Source organism: Ambystoma mexicanum, chromosome 2p, assembly GCF_040938575.1.
Source record: "Ambystoma mexicanum isolate Mex_15411 chromosome 2p, UKY_AmexF1_1, whole genome shotgun sequence".
Lineage (NCBI taxonomy): Eukaryota > Metazoa > Chordata > Amphibia > Caudata > Ambystomatidae > Ambystoma > Ambystoma mexicanum.
Genome location: NC_090923.1, coordinates 126,208,045 through 126,228,610, shown reverse-complemented (window position 1 = coordinate 126,228,610; position 20,566 = coordinate 126,208,045). Strand labels below are relative to the sequence as shown.

General features: G+C 44.5%; 1 protein-coding gene and 1 long non-coding RNA gene across 4 annotated transcripts in view; one reads left to right on the top strand and one right to left on the bottom strand.

Moving 5' to 3' along the window:
• CHCHD6 (coiled-coil-helix-coiled-coil-helix domain containing 6) overlaps positions 1-20,566 on the bottom strand; it is a 3,402,742-nt gene that overhangs the window by 288,469 nt on the left and 3,093,707 nt on the right. The window lies entirely within an intron of this gene.
• The window catches only part of LOC138566286 (uncharacterized), a 428,118-nt gene that overhangs the window by 238,857 nt on the left and 168,695 nt on the right, over positions 1-20,566 (top strand). The gene's annotated exons all lie outside the window — the stretch shown is intronic.

Here is a 20,566-nt window from a genome sequence, read left to right as displayed (position 1 = left end):
GAACCAGTGCTAATAATATTGAAAACATGTATTACTTTGCCACATATTCCTCAAGATAAGATATCAGTAGAAGGTGAGCGTGCATTGAAGAGTATTGTTTCAGACTTTATACACCGAGGTGTGATCGAAGAGATTTCTGGGAGTGTGTGCAATAGCCCGATTCACCCTGTATATAAGAAAGGGGATAATGTCTTACCTTACCGTTTTATAATTGATTTGCGTGAAATTAACAAGATAGTTATGCCACAGTTCCCGATTGTTCCCGGTGTGACAACCATTTTAACCATGATTCCAGCTACGGCCACACATTTTAGTGTCATTGATTTCAAGAATGCTTTCTTTAGTATTACCGTACATGCATCTATTAGGTATTTGTTTGTGTTTACCTTAGGTGGGCGCTCGTTCCCATTCACACACGTTCCTCAGGGTTAGACTGAAAGTCTGAGTATATACAGTAGGGCGTTGAAAGAACAGCTTGACATTCTTGAGCTGCCGTCAACCTGCACATTGCTTTAATACATTTATGACCTGCTCATTGCTGCAGATTCTGAGGACGCTTGCAAGGAGGGTACTATTTTATTGCTTATTCATTTAGCTGCACATGGACACAAAGCATCATTGAAGAAGTTTCAGTATTGTCGACAGGAGGTCGCCTATCTGGGCTATCTCCTGTCGAAGGAGGGAAGACGCCCGACACCTGAACGTATAAAGAGCATCTCTGATATGTCTGTTCCAAACACACAGAAGTAAGTCAGAACCCTGATTGGCATGGCTTCTTACTGTAGACAGTGGATCGCTAATTTTTCGCTTTTGATTAAACCTATGTTGGCATTGACAAAGAAGGATGTTCCTTTGCCTTTGCCATAGGATATGGATTGCCAGAATGCTTTTGATCTGCTTAAGGCTGCGTTGTGTTTAGCGCCAGTTTTGGGCACACCAAATTATGAGAAGAATTTTGTTTTGTATGTGCATGAGCGTGAGGGTTATGCTTTGGCTGTATTGACACAGGAAAATGGGGGAAAGAGCAGACAATGCAGCTATTTTACCTCCATGTTAGGCCCTGTTGCATGCGCATTGCTGAAATGTTTGCGAGCTGCGGCTGCCGCTGCTGCGTGAGTAAAACAAAGTGAGGGTATAGTTTTAGGTCACTCTTTAACCGTGATGGTACCACACTCTGTCAATGTTCTATTAAACAGAACGCAAACACAGCATCTCACTTCTGCTCGATTAACGAGATACAAGTTGATTTTATTTGCACTGCACATCCAAATTAAGAGATGCTGTACTTTGAATCCGGCCAAACTTTTGCCATCTCCACAAGAGGATGATCGCACCAATGACATGTCCCATGATTGCCTATATGTTACAGAACAAGAAACAAAAGGCAGGATTGAATTGAGAGATACACCTTTGTAGTCTCCGGATGGGGAACTATTTTGTGATGGTTCTTGTTTTAAGCTAACGGAGATTGTTGCATTGACAAGAGCATTTGAGCTTTCTGAAGCACTTAGTGTAAACATCTTTACCGATAGCCAGTACGCCTTTGGAGCAGTTCACAATTTTGGGCGATTGTGGACGAGAGGTAATTTTTGACATCAGCCAAAATTCAACACGGTACTCTGATAGTACAATTGTTGCCAGCAATAGCGCTTCCTACACAGCTAGCAATAATGAAATGCGCCGCACACCAGAAAGTGACTGACGAAATAGGGAAAGGAAACGCTTTTGTCGATAGAATTGCCAAACAGATTGCCACCGATTCACACTCAGGGATGTATGTGTTGGATTCGGCTAAATGGGTCAGTGATACTAACTCAATGGAAGAAGGGGTCAATAGTGTGAAAGAAATTCAAGCTGAAGCAACAGCAGAGGAGATTAAACAATGGGGGAATGGTATGGCTGAGTTGGATGCAGAGGGGTGTTGGGTGGACAATGGAAAACAAAGATGTATGCTGCCCAATGCCTATGTCACTGCTGTAGTCACCATGGCTCATAGCCCAGCACACATGTGCGAAAAAGATATGCCAGCATTTAGACCACATTTGGTATAATGAGTATATCCCAGAAATTGCCAAACATTTAGTTCAGAATTGTATGATATGTCTACAACACAACATTGGGAAGGGCACGCCCACACCAAAGGGTAGTTTTGGTCCTCCCTCCATGCCATTTGAAGTAATTCATTTTGATTTTGCCAAAACGACAGATATGTACTGGTTGTGATTTGTGCCTTTAGCAAGTGGGTTGAAGCTGCTCCCTTGAAAGTCAACACTGCTTTGTCGACGGCCAAAGCCATGCTAAAGGAATATTTTCCAAGGTTTGGTCTGCCGAGAGTAATTTGGTCCGACAATGGACCGCACTTTATTGCTGACGTCATTCTGCAAATCTGTGCGGGATTACAGATCGATAAACGTTTTCACTCAGCGAGACATCCTCAGAGTGCCGGTTTGGTGGAACACCATAACAGTATTTTGAAGAATAAAATAGTGAAGGTGCATGTGCACAGTAATTTAAAAGTGGCCTGACGCTTTACCAATTGCCTTACTTTCGATGCGCACAGTCAAAAACAGGGACCTCCCCATACGAAATAGTTATGGGAAGGCCTGCAAATGTATGAAATGCACCGAGACCTAGAAAGTTGTCCGACATCGAATACCCATTATTGTCTGATTATTGTGACCAGTTCACTCAATACCTACGTTTGATTCACCAACAGGTTCGGGCAGCCGTGCCTGAGAAAAACGTGGATCCAGGCCACCATATTCTGCCTGGAGAGTATTTTCTGTTGAAATATTTTGAGAGGAAAACGTGCCTTGCACCATGCTGGAAGGGGCCTTACCAGGTGCTTTTGGCTACGCAGACAGCAGTAAGCGTGTCCGGAACGAAACATTGGATACACGCAACGCACGTGAAACGAGTGCCACTACCTTTACCTCTCGATCAGAGTGAAAGGAAGGAGATCAATCATCATGTGCCTGTTCTGATCGACGTCAAGTCTGGTACAAAACCACTTCCTGGGTCCGTGGGGCCTGGGGTAAAAGATCTTTCCTCTTCTTCTGAATCGTCTAACATTGTTCCTTCAGAAATTGATGATCTATTGTTCATCGACCATTCAGTACCTGGAGCTTAAAGGTACAACCTTCGACCACGGAATTGGATTTAGTTGGGGATTGACATTATATTTTATTATAGAGTAAGAAAGTGTGGTAGGATTACTGCACCATTGAAGAAAGCAACGGTGTGCCATTCCCTCATCATTCCCCTCTGGACGAAGGGGCAGGAAGCGGCAAGAAGACTACTATCAAGATTGGCACCGTGGTCAGGTGCCACCAACGGATGAAGTTATAAAGCCCATCAGTGAGGCTTCTTAACGGACGCTGAAGGACTATTGCCGTGTTTGGGGCTGCTTGTTTAAATGATGACATGGTTCATTTGCAGTTCGATGGGCCTGTATATCAAGGGCCATGGTCCCCGAGGACAAAATGGATAATTTTTTGGTGATAACCTGTATTATGGTCAAATTGCTAGGGTATTTGGAAAGCGCACATCCACTTAATACTTTGTTGCCACCTGCCAGTGCATCTACAATGTCTCCTTTACACGTGTACGCACACACTCTTCGTCCACGAGATCTCAGTCATAGAGGGGGTTATCATAACAACACCCTCATGATGATTATGAATGCAACCCATGCTATTCTGAATAAAACCAACTGCTGGGTTTGCACACATTTGCCACAACACGGTGAGAAGGGGATAGGTTGGTACATTCATCCTCTCCCTCTGTCTACTGCATGTTATGCTGCATTTAGGGCACTGTTCTTTGGACGATGGAACGACAGTGCCACTGGTAATTTTGATGGAACAAATATAAATGAATTTGATCGACTAGTATTACTGACTTTAGGATGTTCGATGTTTGCAAACAAAGGTACCCTCTATATTGCCACTGCCAACCGTGTTAATAAATATTCCAACCCCTATCAATCGATGGTTTCCTTTAAAATCACTCCTATAGGAAACAAGGGGGTCACTCCTCCATCACACACTATCAACCATGACTCTGTCCCATTCTGTTTGCGAAAAGAAGGTTCTCGATCTATGGGCTCATATGATAAATGCCTGAACACAGCTGTTCTGGTGATGGAGGCTAGGCCTCTGTATATAGGGGGGTTCTATCTATTTAGTTTGTGGAAGTGAAGCTTACCCTTGGTTACCAAAAGATTGGCAGGGAACATGTTATTTGGGTATACGCTTGGCAGGGGTTTATATCACTTCTACAGCCGACATATTGAAAACCTGCCCTAGGAGGGCAATTGAAGGTGAAACCCCCCTGCAGGTACTGGGGGACATTGCTAAATGTTTCGTTCTATTCTGGGGACAAATAATGAACTCCCAAGAGATTAGAAAACTGGCTAGGATTATGGAGAAAACTATCAATGAAACTACCGACATTATGTTCAATATGACCTTAGAACAAAAGGCCATAAGACTAGTAGCCCTTCAGAACAGGATGGTGTTAGACGTCATCCTGGCTGAGCGTGGTGGTGTATGCAAAATGGTCAGGTCCGCGTGTTGTGTTTATGTATGTGACTCCACCCCCACCATTTTCCAAGCGATAAAGAGATTCACATTCTGGGTTTCGAGGAACATATTCCCCGAGGGGATTGGGATCTTATTACATGGTTTGGCAGTCTACTACGATCTTGGGGTTGGAAGATATTCTCTGTGTTAGCTATAATCCTTGGTATAGTTCTATTGCTGCATCCAACGTCTACCTGTCCTGGGTTCCATAATAGGGGATTGCTGTGCATGTTCATTAGTTAAACTGAAACCAAACCCACACTTGCCGGTACACGTCACCAATGCACTGGTCATGCAGGAATCTGCAATAAAAGAGTTTATGGCCATCAACATTTATGATAGTGGTGACTCAGGGTGTTCTGATGATGACTCTGCAACCTGGTCATCTGAGGATGCCATGGTTGGGTGATGCTCTTGGCTTAGGCCAAAAGGAGGGTTTGTGAAAATATATTTAGTCTAAGTGACTTATAGATATACATGTTGGCCTAAGCACATTCACATCGCATTACACGTATATTGCCACACTCATGGTGGCCACGCTGCCATTTTGTTTTGTTCGTCATCTTGGATGCAATGTTCAGTTCAGTTCCTTGCTCATTTTTCCTTTCTCACTACCCAACGCAGTGGAGGACCGCGGCATGAACTTTTAATGAATTGCTAGGCTGGAATGCACATTCTGCTGAGCTTTTTATTTATCTTACACTGTAGAACCTTGAAGTCTCTGCAGAAGCATCGCTAATCTATGAGTTAGGTGCCCACCTGTCTCAAACATGTTTTTTACATCGAGCAATCACTTGTAATAAAGGTGCAGCTGCTACGTGTTCCTCTAAAGAAAACCTGATGGATCCTATTGAATGAGGGGGCTGGACAAGAGTATTGCATGCTATTTCTGTATTGTATAAATGCAAGAGATTTTGGTTGTTCGGGGATCTCTCCCGCCACAGTGTCTGTACGCATGCATCGTGGGGCGCTGCAACCCCAGTCAGGGCTGTGAATAAACGCTTATTTGAACCTCGTGACTGGCTATTTCCATTTCTTTGTAGTAAGCCTCATTTTGTGGTAGGATGCCTGTACCTTTCACCTGTGGTGGTAATGCTCCCTGCCTCAGTGGTCCCTTCATGTCTGGGGACTACGCCTTCGAAGAGGCTCCGGCATCACATATGCTGCCTCCTCGTTTCACCCCAGCACAGTGTTGCTTTGGATTTTGGCGGCTCCTCTGTGTGGCACTGTAGATTGTTGTTCGTCGCTCTCTGGCAGCATCTCCTTCCCCTCCTCATCTGGTTTCCGATCCTTTAACTCAAGAGCTGGAAGAAGCATGAAGATTCCCTTGGTCAGAGTAATACTCCAGTGGCAGTGACGTGTGCATGTCAGTTCTCCAGCAATCCCCCTTAAGGGGCCCTTGAGTGTTATTATGGTTAGTCTACAAGCACTGGGTTTGAATGGAAAGGAGATGGGTTGGGAGTATCAAATTGACATACCTTGTTTCCAGAGGGGGAGGGTCACCTCCAGTGGAATCCCACTTGCCCTGACTCCTTAGCGAGGATGCTGTGTCATGGGCTCGCCTCCCTAGTCCCAAATTGGTTGGCTTGCTCTTGGGAAGAAGGGTCAAACCCCCTGGTTTCTTTACACTTCTCCATTTGTTGGTGAATAGCAGGTCACCAAGGATCTTATCTCACTACTGCGAGGAGTCAGGAGTGCGACGCGGACACAGTAGACTCAGGGTTTTGGCTATGAACTTGTATTGAAACAAAAAGGGTTGGAAAATGCTTCACTATCCCTATTCTTGCAGGTATTTCCCCTCAACCAAAAAATGAATTGGTCTGTCCTTTGTCAAGATGTCCAACAAAATATGTCCTTTGTCCATAATCCTAGTCTGCCCCTCACAATCTAAAACTGATTCTAAGGTGTAAAGGGTATTGTCTTTGACTCTTGAAAAGTGTTCAAATGTTCAAATCAAACCAAAAGATTCAACTCCAACAAAAAAGGTTCCAAGTGGGTAATGTTCAAAGTTCTCAGGGGAAAACAATTCCCTTTCTCAGATTTCTCTTTTTCTTTAACACACAACTCGGATTCTCGTTACCATCAATATGGAGTTCAAAGATATAGCTCTTCCTTAAGATTCTCAAAGTTGACAAACTCAAGGTCTGGTACCCTCCTTGAGTTTCTTACCACTCATATAAACACGTGCATAGGCCTGGAATACTCCCCTGCCAAGGCTTCATGCAATATTTCCAAAAATACCTCTTTTCATCTGGTATGCCTTTCTGCCAAGCCTTTAAAACAATTATTTATATGTTTTTATCTTCACTTGGTGTACTCTCCTGCCAGGACTTTCATGCATTTACTTGTAAGTATGTTTCTTCACCTGGTATACTCTCCTGCTAGAACTTTCACTCATTTACCTTGTAATTGTTTGTTTATACACAGGTTGAGTGCTTTAAAGCACTTCAAGGTAGGAAGGGAACAAGGGAACGCAGTAATCATTCTTAGGCCTTGATGTTTCCGAATTAACCAACAGAAAAACTAGCATACTAGGCCTGACGGCATTTTTTCTAGTGCAAGTGCATGAAGTGTTACAGTTGCGACCAATCTAGGGACAGGACAGACAAACTAACTAGTCCTAGTACATTTAAGTTATGCATGTGTGCAGACGGCAGTGCGAGAAAAGAGGTGTGGGGGGAATAAACGAGTCTGGTCCAGCAGCGCCATGGGTTAAGTGGTATAGAGGTTGCCCCACTCATGGAGCGTACGCTGAAAGTGCAGTAATTCGGGCATAGTGCAGTGGCCCGGAGGTAAGTGGAAAAGGACTGGCGGTGGAGCCTGGGACCTGTAAGGGTCTGGAGGTGAACCAGGCAACCAGTCAGCAAAAACTGAACAGTTAGGGAGGAGAAGGAGGGTGGAGAGAAAAAGAACGGAAGTTAGCAGGGGAGAGGAAGGAGGAAGAGAAGAGGAAGGTCTTGAGAAGTTTCCAGAACTTAAGATGCTCCGGCTCAAAACGGAGAGAAGCAGGGAGGCTGTTCCAGAGGGAGGCTCCTACAGAGGATAAATATATACCCCCAAATCTCTGTTTGTGAAAGCAGCTCACCCACAGAGAGTTGGAGAACGAGCAGAGGGCTCTAGAGGGAGAGTATTTAGGAAGATAGCCCCAAAAAGCCTTGTGGACTATGCAGAGGGTATTTTACTTGATCCTTGCAGCCAAGTGGAGCCAGTGGAGGGATTTCAGCGCCAGTGTAACGCTCACCTGATTCCCACGGAGACGCTGATCCCGGCTGGGCTGCTATCGTTTCTTCAATTGAGAAGCGTAGAGCTCGGACGACTCTCAGGACTGGGCTTCCTCTTATCGAATGTCCGACTTGCAGGGTAAGTTTTCTGCAGGTGGAAGAAAAAGGGTTAATCACCGTTTGATGGGATTCCTTCTCCCACCAATCGCCAGTTTCTCCCACAGCCTAGCTTTCTACTTGTCTCGGCGAGCTCTCACCTTAGGCGTATAAATGCTGGGCTCTCCATCCTGCGACTTATGCAGGGGTGCGTGGGTTCCAGTTACGTCACTGGAGGTCCTCAAAGTCTTTTGTGTCCTTCGAATTGGCACAGGTGCTGAGATGCCAAAAGGTGATGCCGCCGTTACTGCACGAGCGGATGCCAGTAGGTATAAAGAGTTTATAGTCTTGAAGAGATGGGCACCTTTAATGAAGTCTTTGCATTGTCTTTTTCAGGTGCCTGGATGCTGAGGGCGTGGTGACTGAGCGCGCGACACGTGCGGTTGTTCGTAGGTATGAGAATTTGAATGACACCTCAATAATGTCCCTTGTTTTCTGTTTTCAGGTCTTAAGATGTTGCGGGCGTTGTTCGTCCGTTGCCGTTGCACGTGCGAAGTACGTGAGTATAATGATCTGTGACCTTATTATAGCACCTCTAACAATGTTCTTTTCTTATTTGCAGGTGTCGGGACCTTGCGGGCGTTTTCCCAGTCGCGGATGCACGTGGGGAAACACGTAAGTGTTAGGCTTTCTTGCAGTCTTTAATGGCACTTAAATAATGTCTTTTCTTGTTTTCAGGTGCCGGGCTGCTGCGGTTGAAGAGATCGTAATACGCGCACAAAAGCAGGTAAGAAAAGTTAATGCGGCCGCCTTCACCCGATTCCTACTTAACAATGTTCTTTGTCTTTACAGGTGCCGTTAGGCTGCTGAAGAGAAGGCCGCGAAGAATCAGTGAAAGCACAGATGGATCAGGTAAGCGAGCGCGGCTGCAAACGTGTTGCAACTTGCTAACCTTATGTTTCTTTTGCTTGCAGGTTCTGCCGGTGTCTGCCTTCCTGGATGGTAAGTATAGTTCTCGTGTCTTTCTTCCACAGGTTGCTGAGCTGAAGCTGGAGATGTCACTGGAATGCTGGAGCGGACTCGGTGAGCGTCCTGCTGCAGATGCAGAATAACGCGAAGCACGTTTTCCCAATCGGGTGTGGTTTAAATAGTGTTGGAGTGATTGGGTGTCTTCTTCCTCAGCCCCGCCCAGGTAAAAGAGTTCCTGTGTTCCAGAGCTAAGGAGTGGCACCAGCCCCACCCAGGTAAGAAAGTAGTCCCAGTTCAGGGAATAGTTCCTCCCAGCAGAAGGCTGGGGACTTCATCCTGCCAGCATTTGCAAAGTTGAGTATGCAGCATGGTCTGCTACAGGTAGGTCCACCCAAGCACCTTTGCAAAAATTATGAGCCCGGCGCCCCTGGCGCCGGGACTGACGTTCCTTATGAGCCTGGCGCCAGAGGCGCCAGGACATGGTCCAAAGGGCCCCAATATGGGTTTGCTGGAGCCCGGGGACGAGGGTCGTGAGCCTGCTTCCGGGGATGCTGGGCTTGACTTGGCTTCTCGGGAGCAGTGCTCATGACAGCCAGAGAGATGTGGTCCCTGGGCTTGAGGCCAAAGATAAGTCTTGAAGTTTTGTTCTGGATTAGTTGTAGAGGACGGAAAGTGGAAGTAGGAAGATTGAGAAAGAGGTTGTTGCAATAGTCCAGCCTAGAGAGAACCAGGGCTCTAGAAGTGGTGAGCCTCTGGGGGAAAGTGAGAAAAGGTAGAATACCTCTGAAGAGGTGCAGTTGGTGGTGGGACTTTTTGGAGATATCTGAGATGTGAGAAGAGAAGGCGTGAGTGGAGTCGAAGATGACCCCTAGATTTTTTGCCTCTTTGGTAGAGCAGTTGCGGTACATGGGAGGAGGTAGGCAAGGAGGGAGCAAGCGCACATGGAGACACAAACAGGATAGGGAACAAACAATGGGAAATGAAAAGGGTGAGTGAACGGATAACAGATCAGAACAGAGGGTAGAGAGGGTAACCAGTCAGCACATTCCCATGAAAATCAGGATGTGCATACACCTAAAAAAGATTTTAGAAACAGCAGAAGACCAATGCAGGATGTGAGCACAGCTAAATTCGATTTTAGAAACTGCAGCAAAACCAATACAGGATGTGAACAAAGCAAAATTCATATTTTTGGGGGGGTGAACAGGTATAGCAGCACAACAGTACAGGGGTGTAGGCAGTGAAAGTGTAAGGCCATGAAGGAAGAAAAGAGTTATGGCCTGGTGCTTGGGAAAAAAAGAGGTGCTTTCTGCGTTGATTAGAGAGATTGTCAGGAGTGGCACAGGCACAGAGTCCGGAGGATGCTGCAAGCAATAGAGCACTCTTACATGATAGCTGAGAGGGGGGATCCCGTAGCCCAAGGTCTCCTGGATGAGGTATCCAGTCTCTAGCTGCATATTGATGGTTGGATAGGAATAGAGGGGACCACAACGCCCAGCCAGGTGGCCCTTTGGATGCAGGAGCCGGCTAACGCCTAACGGCAAAAACCGATTGGTTCTTCAGACAAGAAGCCAGCCAATCATTGAGGGGCAGCCAGATGGTGATTCCTTTGCTTCCTACAGAAAAGTGAAGGCGGCCATTTTTGAGAGATGTTTCCACAAAGGAAACCAATGTGTGCCAACAACTTTTTCCATGAGGCCAGGCAGTTCCTGGATACAGCGTCACAGTTTCCCATTTAAAAGGTGTAAACCACCTCACTGTGGCGAGCGTTTGCTTTTTTCAATGAAAGGATTTCTTTTCTTTTTGCTTCAATATTAATTCCACAATTTCGGGGGTGAGGCCAATAGGGCTTACCTTCAGAATGGAAGGTGCAGCACGCTGCTCTTGCAGCACCCACTCCGGTGAGAGGTGTCTGCCCTCAGCATGCATCAGGATGGGAACAAGGCAAGGACACCTGGTGTATTCTCCTACCAGGACTTTCAGATATTTATTTATAAGTATTCACTTTGACCTGCCATGATTTTCATACATGTATGTGTAAGTATTGTTCCTTTTATCCATGAATCGACGTTACCCAGTGTTGGCGTATCTTTCCTGTTTTTACTGCATTAGTTTCAACAACTGGTGTCTCTAACATACAATAGCGTTTTGCCCCTTCTCCCAGTTAATTGTCAGTTACTGGGGTGTCTCTTCCTTTCTTAAAGTGTGGGTTCAGCGACCCCTTTGTGTTACAGCTTGCAGGTATGTTAACCGTCTCATTACCTTTGGCAGCGCACACATGCAGGTAACCCAGTAATTCTCAGATTCATCACACTACCCTTTTTGTCATTTCTCAAAATGTTTAGTCTGACTGTTTTAGGAGGAATTACATAGTCATTCCTGAAGACCAGAGCTCCCTCTGTATAATTACTTGGCTATTGCTCTTCAGACAGCTATCTGTGGTTTGACTATCCTTGAGAGATACAGTTTTGTGCAGCTATAGGTATGCTACCTTCTGTGTTGGCCAACGTCCATTCATCAATGGATAGCACACTTAAAACAAACATCAACAGAAGCTGGGATGGAGTTATCCTCTTTGGCGTCATGTCTTTGCAGAGCAAGGGCAGGCGCAAAGATTCCGTTTTGTATTGTACTTTGTATATGTAATTTTGTGGGTTGGCAGAGATTATAGCTAGCATTGTGCTACCCCTCTCCCCCGGTGCTACTACTTGAACAAGGAGACCTGTGATCTGTAAGTAAGACAAAGTGCACCGGCACAAAAACTGTCTAAATTGTCTGACTGACCATAGACATGCTAGAGCTTCTCATTCAATTATAGAATCATCACGTTTAGGTGGTCTTAAGGGCATAGAAGAAAAGGCTATTAAAGGGATTGTGCGCTCAAAAATGTTATTGTCCTGATCGTTCGGGCATGTGTTTTTCAGCATGCTGTGATCGATCGTAAAAAAAAAATCCTACTCATCTTACCTTAGTTTTCCTCACTTTTACACATGCGAAAACAAGGGGTTGGGCGTGGCCATCTTGTGTTAATCTTATACATTGCTGCATCGCCTTAAGGACGAGTGCCCCTGCGGCACTCTATCATATCCCCGCCCATGAAGTTGACATCACTAGACGCTTATGTCCATTTTCACAAAGCCAATGCACGTCTTGTGTCAATGTTCTCTGTGCGCAAGCTATTGACGTGTCTCCATGGCAATGGCTGGACGCCACTTTCCTCAATAAGTATAAACTGACCCCTTCTCAATAGACATCAGAGTTGCTTTTTCAATCCTTTTACTGTCTTTATTTTGGATTACCTGTGACTCGTTTCTGCTCTGTTCAGCTACTTTCTTAGCACAAAGCCCATGCGAACAGATACTTACACTAGCATTACTATCGATTTCAATCGTTACTTGGGTTTTATTTAAAAATGTGTCGTATAATGGCAGCAATACAGCCCTACCAGTACGAGCCAGAGTATTCCGAGGAGGAAGTAATTGAAAGAGAAAGATGCAGAAACAATGGAGAATCGAACGATAGCTGGGAAGATGAATCAACGGAGCATGAGCCTGAGCCTAGTCGCATGGAGGACGTTCCACCTGGTGTATCTGCAATCGCTGCAAGGTCATGCCAACTGAGGTGGAGAACTGCTGCTGCAAAGAAAACTCTGGATGCTTGGCCTACATACCAGATGAAGACACACCTTCGCTATGCGTTACCGAGCTGCATGACTTTAGGAGGATTATGATGGTGCTTATGCATAAACTTTGCGCAACAGTTCGCCCTTGCAATTCAAGTAACGAGTAAGTGTACTCTAGGTGTGATGTCATTTTGGCCACTGAGATGAATAATATTTCATGTTTGTCTCCTACATTGTCGTGACTTTGATCGATCATTGACGAATGAATTTAGTCTTCAAATTGGATATATTTCTCTCGCTTTTTGCAAAAAGGAGCGTTTATCGCTTACGTGGGCTTCACTTTCAACTAAAAAACAATACTTCTCTGTGGCCCAAAGCATTATGGATCGAAAGGGTGTTCACTTTTGTAATGTTTCTAGACTTCAAAGTCCAGGTTTATTTATCAATGAAGTAACGTTTGTAAGGGCAACTATGCCATAGAATTCAGGATACATTTTCAAGTAAGGGTGAACACTTATATGGTTAATTCAATTACAGTATGTATGTTTCTCTTCCACAGGTGGTACAGGCTCGTGTCCAATCGTTCGTTTACATGATGGCTTTATGTGAGTCTTGGATTCTGCGTTCGACGAGTTATACCTGCCTGTGTCGTTGGAACCATTCGTGCAAAATTCCCCAGTGACAGCGGACACTACAGGGGATTTTCACACACTGCTGCAACCTCAAGTATACAATTTGTAGTTTGTTTGTGCAATCAACATCACCAAACATAATAAAATACAAATGAGCATATACAAATATTTCGGTAGATAAAAGAACACGCTCAATGGTTTATGAAGCACATAAAAGAATGATTGGTGCCCTTTTACGGTCACCTCATCCACAACAAATCATCCCCCCTCCATTATACCCCACTCCAGTACTGGGTGGGTGGGTACCGCCAAGGTGACAAACACCATGCACACTTCAAAAGGGTTCTTCTGCACGGTGACCATTGTTCTCATGGCCTCCCCAAACCTACTGTCTCCAGGCCCCCCTCTTCAAGACCCCGCCTCTGCAATCCACAAAAGTATGTCTACCATCAGCAGTTTTCCAGGCCTTTGTCACTCGCCTCATGCCCATCCATCCCTCCTCCATACCCCCTCCAGTATCAATGGCAAAGTCTACTAATAATTGTTATTTGTGTTTAGTTTAAGTAGGAATGTCTAAAGGTTTGGATTTTTGGCCGGTATTGATTACTGACATTGTTATGGGTTGTTCGTTGGAGCATATTCTGACGGTTACTCAGACAACCCAATACCACAACCTGTATACAGGCTAGTGATATCTAAACCACTTCGTCCCAGGGAATATCAGGGTGTGCAATCAAAGTTGAATTATTGGAAGGGTGGGCAAAACATTTTCCAAGGGTAGTTGGTTCACTTTTCGATAGATAATATCCATGGTTTTGTTACAATGCCATCTGTCTATTGTCCCATTTCTGAGTCAGTTTATCCATACCTTTGGGAGCTATACCGACTTCTCAGCGCTAACCTTTTAAATACATCGTAGTCTAAAATAGTCCCCCACGTTGTCTTTGTATGTTCATTGTGTGTGGTTTGTGTTCGTTACTCGGTTTCATCCGGTGGAGAATTACAGGATGAATTTGAATAAAGAACGGAAATATATTTTCATTCTGTTATCTACACAGATCTATTGGACAGTTCTGCGAATGCCATAGTTTTCCGCTACCATGGGATGACTTCTTCAATCAACAATGGCAGATACGTCTAAATGCCTCGATTTGCATTATCCTCTTGTGGGACGATCGACTGGGACCGATATGCCCTTTGGCGGTACCAGCGACAAGAAGCAACCTGTCATTTACAGGTTAGCAAGAAGCTGATGCATCGAATCCACAGCTTCACCCGAGAGGAACACCATTTTAAACTTTTACCACTGGAACCTAAGGAGATACAATTATTGGTCATTCAGCGCAATCAGTGGATATTGATAATGTGGTTTTTGGAGCATTCTTTGATAAATAAAAGCACTTGCGAAATTACAGATTATGTTTTCTTTAAAACTATTGGTTGCAAATCCGAATTGGGATGCGCTGTGAGAGGATGTGTGTGTTAATCCTCCGGGTTCTGCCTTAACTGGCGTTATGACATGGGTGATGACTGGGCGCGTTTAGATACGATGCCCACTAACGTCATGAAAATACGTGGAGCACATAATTTGGAATAATGATGTCAGCTTCAGGGGCGGGTGATATGATTTAGTGCCGCAAGGCCACTCGACCTTAGGGCGATGTAGCAACGGATAAGATTAGTACAAGATGGCCGCGTCCAACCCCTTGTTTTCACATGTGTAAAATTGAGGAAAACTAAGGTAAGATGCATAGGAATGTTTTTTACGATCGATCACAGTATGCTGAAAAACACATGCCCGAACGATCGGTACAATAACATTTTTGAGCGCACTATTCCTTTAAGCTCAGTTTGTTGGAGTTGGGATAGGACAGCACCCAAGACCGTATTGCTGGCATCTACTGTGACAATTGACTTCCTGGCTGTCTCATACTGTTTGAGGCAGGGGGGTTCAACTATAGATTTCTTCAACCTCTGAAAAACGGCAGCTGTACTAGTTAGGTAGAAAGGCATACAGCCAAACTGATAGAGACCAAAAGGTTTGATGAAGGCTGTTTTTGCTATGGAGTGTTGCGTGAGCTCCACCTGATGATATGGAGATCGAAGGTCAAGTGTAGAGAAAACTGTAGCTTCATCGAGCTGGGAGGCCATCTCGTGACTGAGTAGGAGATGAGTGTCAACCAGAATATTCTTATTCTCAGGTCCACAGAGAGGCACATTTTGTCTGTGCCCGCTCGGTTTACCATGACAATAGGAGCTATATAGTCTGATACTTCAATTTACTGAACAAAGCCTTCAGATTGTGTTCAGATTGTGTTCAGGTGTTCTTCCAGCTAAACTCAACTTTACGGGTGCCATGCTTGACAAGTGTGGCACCACCCTCAAATACTATCTTGTGTTTAACATTTTCAAGCTTGTCTGAAAAACCTCTGTAAAGATTTAAATTCCCTGGAAGCCTCTAGTGCGGTCTTTTGAGAAATTAGTTCTTGGTTCCGTTTCGCCAGGGCTCTAGGACAAGTTAGCTTGGTGTTTCCAGTTTAGAATGGAGGTGCCAGAGGAAGCAATGTCTCTGTCCTTATATTATAGTGCTGTGTGAAACCATCCTTTGATGTCTATTATGAGGAAGACATGGCATCAAAGTAAGACAGAAACAAGTGATCACAGTACGCAGGTGTTTATTAAACTGTAAAATGGGTGAGATAAACGCCTAATCTAAGCCTAAATCTAAGATGGGAGCAAGCTACGACTATCAAATAATAATAATACAGTCCTAATGGATTCTAGTCAAATAAAAAGGGCCTAAACTAAGAAGACCTATTGCCAATCTTTACTACTAGGCTCCAAGATAGTGTTGGATAATATTCACAAAAAAAGAAAGAAGTGTTCACAAAATAATAAGACAGGATGTTATGCCCAGGGTCTCCTTTCCCCACGTTTTTAGCACTGGACAAGGCGGGACTCTTGAGCACAGCAGACTCTTGGGCTTTTCTGGCATGAGCTCACAGTTCTTTTTCTCAATATCAGGGCCTTCTGTACCCAAGTCTCTTCTCATGCAAAGTCTCTTGCTTCAGAGGCCTGATATGCCAAAACAACAAAATAAATGTTCCTTCTGATAACCTTCACATAGGGTGATTACTCTTCACCCTTGGATCCCCTCAGCCGGGCGCCAATCCTTCTTTTAGTGCCCACCTCCCAAGGCACTTGCCAATTTAAACAGAGACTTCCGAAGGGCGATCTAGCCTCGCTGGGTCACTGTTAGCATATGGCAAGTGCAGGTGTTACAAAATCACAGTTTATACGGCTTTCCCCTAAGCCGGGTGCAAACGTCTGTTTCACAGTTCTATTATCGTCAAAACTTCCACCACTTGTCAAGGACTTTCGATTGTGCAAGGGGTTTTGCTTGACCCGTGTATGACCACCTTGGCACCTCACATTGGCCTTCCGTAAGGCCTCTTGGTATTTGTAGTTCTTTACTCCTTTTGTTCAACACAGTCTCTTCGTTCAAGAGAGGGGTATCAAGGTCATTCACAAAAGACCCCAATCTCTTAAGCTTCTTAATGTTGCCACTGCAACCTGGAGTCTAACACAGACCGGCCCACTATCAGGTACATCTGACTCACCGGCTGTGCTGAACTCGTTGGCGATTCTTTTGCCGCTGGAGTCAAGGACGGTACCACGATGGCAACCACGTCTTCCCGCCCTGGCTATCAGTGCGGGAGGGTTCCATGTAGCGCCGACATCCGTCACACCACTCGAACGCTGCGATTCTTGGTCTTATGTTTCTTCCATCTGAGGCTTTGTGGGTTTGCGTCGAAAGGGCAATTCCCTACTTGACATCCTTTCAGGTCTCACTGCCTTTCTCCTCCATTTGAACTGCCGTCCTAGAATAGCTGCCTCCTTGTGCGTTTGGCCTTCCTCAAAGTGTGATCTCGTGCTCTGCCTTTTATCCCAGTGGGAAGGGAAAGGACAGTCAGGTGTGTGTTGTTGTCGGCAGTTCCCTGACTCTGCCTGACCATTGTGTTGGGACATGGCAGGTAAACGGCTCTGGTATTAGTCCGTTGCTGCTAACGGTGTGAGAAAGTGTTCATGTTGGAAAAGAGGGATGGTGGAGGTAGAGGTTCTAAGTATCCTACCAGGCAGGATGGGGAAAAGGTGTCATAAGGAAGGGGATACCGTATTTCACCATTTTGTGTCCCACTTCCACTCCACGAAGACCCCCATCCAGGTGATCCTCCTGCACTGTTCCACCCCCAGAAACTGGATCCAATAGCGAAGGCCGTATCCTGGCCACCTGGATGACAGATCCCAAAGAACTAGCGGGTGAGACACCTTCATGTTTCTCACACTATTCAATGTCCCGAGTTGACCCTTGACACAGTTGTATAGACCACTAAGGAGAATACATCAACACAAAACTTGACCTTGAAGTGGCTACGTTGTATAATGTGATCCAGAACTGCCACGAGACCAATTTACACTCCTGCAATTGTCATACTCCCTATTGGACACAGAGATTCAGCTTTGTCTTCTCTGTCTTGAAACATTAAGGCAGCATCCAATAGGTGTTCAGCCAGGTCATCAACTGTGGTATCGCTTTGGTCCATGTATGACACTTCAAACTTCCTCATGTTTATGCGGTTCTTCTTGTCTTGTGAAAACAGCCACTGGCTGCACTTTTAAACCCATGCAGGACAATGTTTCACTGCTGAATGGTGGTTTCTAATGCCAAAATTGAAGCAAAGGGTCTGGATTTGGTGGCTTGAGGCTGTTTGATAGAACTCTTTTTATGAAGCTCTGCTTGATGGCGCACACAGGCTCAGATGATTCCTTAGGTGTTTTAGGTGTTTTTCTCAAGCGCGATGGTAGCACTTCACGACACTGATTCATCAACACTCTTCGGATGGTATACAAAAGGGAGACCCCTACTGCCAGGAACTGAGGTTAAACTAAATGAAACACAGAGGGTGCTCCTAGCAAAAACCAATATTAAATTTGTCTTCATCTTTTTACCTTGGGAAACAAATTCTTACATTTTCTACTAGGCAGTAGTGAATTGGTTATATTTTTTTATTTCTTTAATTTTAACTAATTTCTTAGTAGCAGATGCTTTACAAAAATGTTGCATATATCACCAATATAGAAAGACAATAAATAAACACAAACAGACTAAAAAGGTGACTGGGGGAATACGTTCAATTGGTTAATTCCCTAACCTACCAAAGTCTTTTTCATGGCCGGTTTGTAAATTCGCAAAGTGGATAATACATGTGTAAATAATACAAATGTTTGAATAAAGGACCCAATTCTCCAAAACATGGGCCTGGGGCAGAATTCATGTACAAAATACAAACACGTTAAGATCAGCCACTGTGCCTGTAAAAACCACGGACCCTATGTTGTCGGGTATAGTTCCTAAAAATCTACCGGTGTTCCAATTCTTCTTCACATGCTGTCTCAAGCTAGCACGTGATTAGCAATATGATTTTATGCTAATTATGCAATCTTTATTACTGTAATACAGTGCAGAACACATTTAAGGTGGTCCGAGCTTGGAGCAATTCAGTAGATCAATAGTACACATTCAGAGTTGTTTTACACCATGGATTCACAGTCCTAATCAGCTTCCTTGTTCATATATGTAGGGTCTACGTCTCCACTTGATGGATTGGGACATATCAAACCCCACATTATTTGCTGGAAGTCTTCGCCAGGACTGTGATACTGGATGGACCCTGCATTGAAACAACAAATAGGATGTTGTATTAATGTAACCCACTGTTGCAAAAGACTTCCTTAGTATTCAGAAAAACTAAGTCAGAAAAACTGACCTCATTCGTCCAACCATCTTGCAGTACCTCTGGTAACGGGGTATAAATACAGATTCCAGCCTTTTCGTCCCGATCCAAACTCTCTTCATCTGGAGCTAGGGCACATCATCTGCAAACATTTTAATTTAAATGAATTGTTGTTGCATATTACTTAATGCAATAACTGTAATTGACTCATAAATAACGCCCATCATACATGTGATATGTTTCAAGTGGACTCCTGTGGGTTTTGACGCCTTGCCATGATGAAGAAACTGATGAAAACACCTGCAATTAATCAGCAAGTGTTTAAATATATTTGGATGTGAGGATGGGAACAACGTGAATATTTTAAACGTGTGCTATAACCTCTCTACTTCTTACCTGTCAGTTATCTTAAGGGGACATGTTAGTCTTACTTCTGGAGTTTCTTCTACAGCCAAAGTGCTGCTATTTGGAACAGGCGGGATATGGCATTATTCTATGTAAATGTTTAGGTAGTATGAACACTGTCTCAAACCTATTCGGTACTTTGTCTAATGTAGGGTACCTTAGAGTGCATACCCAAATTGTGAAATAAATCTATCAACCTTGCGAACTGATGCCAAGTGCATTCGGCAGTGTGAGGTCAGCCCTTGTTTTCAGGCTTCGCTGCTGGACGGAAAACTACAGATACTCATGTTCAAGGAGGGAACTTCTGTAAACAGTGACGCATATCCCTGTATTAATATACTTGTGGCTAGAGCACTGTGCCGAGATCATAATGTATTATATCTGATTAGCGAGTTAGTTAAAATGCTTACCTAACACGTGGCGTGTTACTCTTGAATGTGCCCGCTGCTACTGCTCAATGGCAGTGGTCTGCGTACAGCCGCATATATGTTGTACCAGCGTTGGCGTAATCAAATCATGTGCCCCTACGTGAGCTCTGGCTGCCTGCGTGAAAAGGCAAGACCATCGCTCAATGATGCTATACGGCAGTGGATATGTACATTTGTTTTGTGGAGTGTGTCGTATACAGCCCCATATATGATTGTGCTCCAAACGTACCTGCGGCAGTAGTCATGCTTATAGAAGCCTCGCTAGAAGGGTGAATAAAACACCCTGATGGCCCCTAAGTTTTGTTGTCAGACCCGTATGCGTATGTTATTATGACGGCGGCTCAGAGTAGCTTGGGCATACTTTCAGTAACATGTACATATTTATGGGGAAACGTTTTTACAAGGGAGACAAGAGTGCTCTGAAATGCAAAACATAATTAATGGTACCACTATCCTTTCACTAAAACCATTTTCAACATACTCGGTTATGTACCAACTTCGCAGATGCATACCTAAATGTCTGTTCACAATATACTGTACATGATTGTCGTAATTCTACAGCCCAGGGGGGCTTAAAAGCTACCTCTTGGTCACCTGCAAAGTGAGGATACACAACATGATTCATCACACCACTGTCCTTTACACTAGAGTAAAGTTTAACAAAATACACATGTATGGTCACAATATATAATGTATTACATTATTGTCATCACCCAGAAGACCTGAAGTTCATGTCAGGGCCCGGGTTTGTCATAAATTGGTGCTTTATGCTCCAATGCTGTATATTAGATTCCACAAGCCTAGATTTCTTGAAC